Source organism: Papaver somniferum, chromosome 3 (genome assembly GCF_003573695.1).
Source record: "Papaver somniferum cultivar HN1 chromosome 3, ASM357369v1, whole genome shotgun sequence".
NCBI lineage: Eukaryota > Viridiplantae > Streptophyta > Magnoliopsida > Ranunculales > Papaveraceae > Papaver > Papaver somniferum.
The window spans coordinates 191241241-191243788 of NC_039360.1; the positions used below are offsets into that span (position 1 = coordinate 191241241).

Here is a 2548-nt window from a genome sequence, read left to right on the forward strand (position 1 = left end):
TCTTAAATGGTTATTCAAGGAGCCGGTCCCATGTGTAGAAGAGTCAGCTTTCATTCTCTGTTTACATTTCTTGCAAGTTACCATTATCGAAGGAGGAGGGTCCATATCAACGTGATCCCAAACCCATGAAGTTTTCTTCCGCTTCTTAGAAGCTGGTGCATGGTGACAGTGATGGTACCAGCATCGGAAACATTGGCAGCTGGTGCAGATGGAGCTTCACCAGCAGTTGGTACTTTTGCAACTGAACTAACTTCAGTAGAGGCGTTAGAAGATCTTGGAGGAGGATGTAGTGGTGGCAACAATGCATTTGAGTTAACGGAAGCCTGAATATAAACAAGGCAAAATTCAAATCAGATAACATGTAAAAAAGCATATCAAAGTGCATTCAATACTACTTATTAAAAAGATAAGTTTCTTGTTTATTAATCCTTCGTGTGTTTCAAAAAGAACAAGAAAAAAAATCCTTCGTGGGCACAGACGCACAGTAAGCTGGTCATAGATTTCTGAAGGAAGAAAATGAAGAGATCTTCTTCCACTGCATACATTAGATATAGACCTACTAGGAAAAGAAAAAAATCATTTCTTTCTACTCCTTCTCTGAGATTGTTGACGATTCTATTTGACTAATTGACTTAACATTAACATTAACATTGATACAGAACTGAAGTTGAACGTGAACATGATTTTACACAAAAAAAAATCCCTAATTGACTTATACAATAACATGATTAGATTTTGCCAACTTTCCCTAATTCATCCTTTTTTTTCTTTTTTTGTTGTTGCATAAGCACAAAATTAATGTTATAATTAATTAAGGAGTAGATAAATTCACTGGATGTCCTCTCAGCTAGAGCTAAAAGAACGAATTGACACAGTGGTACCAATCACTTGAACGAATTAGTAAAAGAAGACTGCAAATTTTAGAATCCTATTTTTCTAATTCTTGAGGAAAAATATCTTACTGGTGTTGATCCTGATTCCTCCATAGTTGAATCAAAGAAATCAACTTAATCCTGCAAAAAAACAAAACATGCAAAATCAAATCATTTAGTAAACCCTAGATTAAATATAAATCATGTAAATCAAGTAACCCAAGTTACATAATGATAAATATGATACCTCTTAAAAGAAATTAGATGTTCACTTGTTTATTTCGTCTGAAGAATGAAGATGATACCTTCTACTAGTGAACCCTAGATAACACTGACAGGTTACAATTACAAACTCATATGAACAGATTTCGCCTGAAAAGAAGGAGGAGGAGAAGGAGAAGAAGAAGAATGAGGGGAGGGGATGATTAGATTCTACTAGAGTTTAGAGAATCGCAACCATGACATCTCAACTTTCTGTTCTATGAACTGAAGAGTGAAGAAGGAGGCGAAGATGTGAAGTGAAAATTAGGTCGACGAATGTATACTTGGGTTATAACTTAAGAAATATGAAGGGTGTGGATTGAATCTATCTGATATTAATCAACGGTCTATATTTATCGGTTTTCCAATGGTTTTTGGTTCGGTTTTCAGGCCAAACCAAAACCAAACCAATACTGTCGGTTTTTCAAAATTTTTTACCAAACCAATCCAAATCTAAATGGTTTGGTTCGGTTTCTTGCTTATTGGTCTGGTTCGGTCGGTTTCCAACGGTTAACCGACACCATGTTCAGCCCTACGGACGATCATCCAATATTTCTGATCCATACATTGTCATTCGATCACTCATGATATGTTAGATCATAAATGAGCATTCTGTATAATTCAGCAACCCATCTCTGCCTTAAAAACCAAGGAACAATATCAATATCACCCGAGAACGTCAAAACAACACCCATAGAGTCTGTACGAATACAAATATCTCAAACATCGAACTTCAAATCCCATTCCAACCCTACAATAACACAAAAAAGCTCAGCTATGTAATTAGTTTGGATAACAAAACCAACACTCATAGCTCCCAAAATTTTAGCGCCTGCATCTCTAACAACCACTCCAGCACCAGCTCTTACCGGATTTCCCCTAGCCGCACCATCACAACAAAGCATCAATTCATTATTATTTGGAGGAATCACCTTATCCCTCCTATGCTGCATTCTAAAGAAAAAGAGAACCCTTAGATCATCCTGATTATTAAACATATCACCTTTCAACCTTCTCGAATACTCATGTATCTGATTCAACACCTTCTTGTGGAAAAAATGCCAACTGACTCTTTGATTTCCATAAACAAAGCTATTCCGAGTCAACCATAACTCCGAATGAATTACAAGTATAGACAACAACCAAACATCTTTAAACATACGACTCCTAACCTTAGCTTATTTATATGCTGTTGTGAGGTTTTGCTGAGGATTAAGACCGAAAATCTCAGAAATCCAAAGCCAAGCCTTTGAAGCAAAATCGCACGAACATACAATATGATCCAAAGTTTCCTCCTCTCTGTTAGACAAGAAACACTTCTTAACCACCTGATATTTAAATCTACTTCTTACCTTGTCTAAATTCGCACAATCCCCCCTAAGAAGCTTCCAATTTCTTGCAGCAAGAGAAGGATG

The 2548-nt window shown here is 36.4% G+C and overlaps 1 long non-coding RNA gene across 1 annotated transcript; it reads right to left on the reverse strand.

The window, feature by feature from the left end:
- Positions 1-218: 218 nt before the first annotated feature.
- On the reverse strand, positions 219-1179 carry LOC113361976. The gene is made up of 3 exons (XR_003365469.1): positions 1120-1179; positions 963-1013; positions 219-323 (listed from the first exon to the last, which is right to left on the reverse strand). It is a non-coding gene; the product is annotated as an uncharacterized LOC113361976 (long non-coding RNA).
- Positions 1180-2548: the final 1369 nt, after the last annotated feature.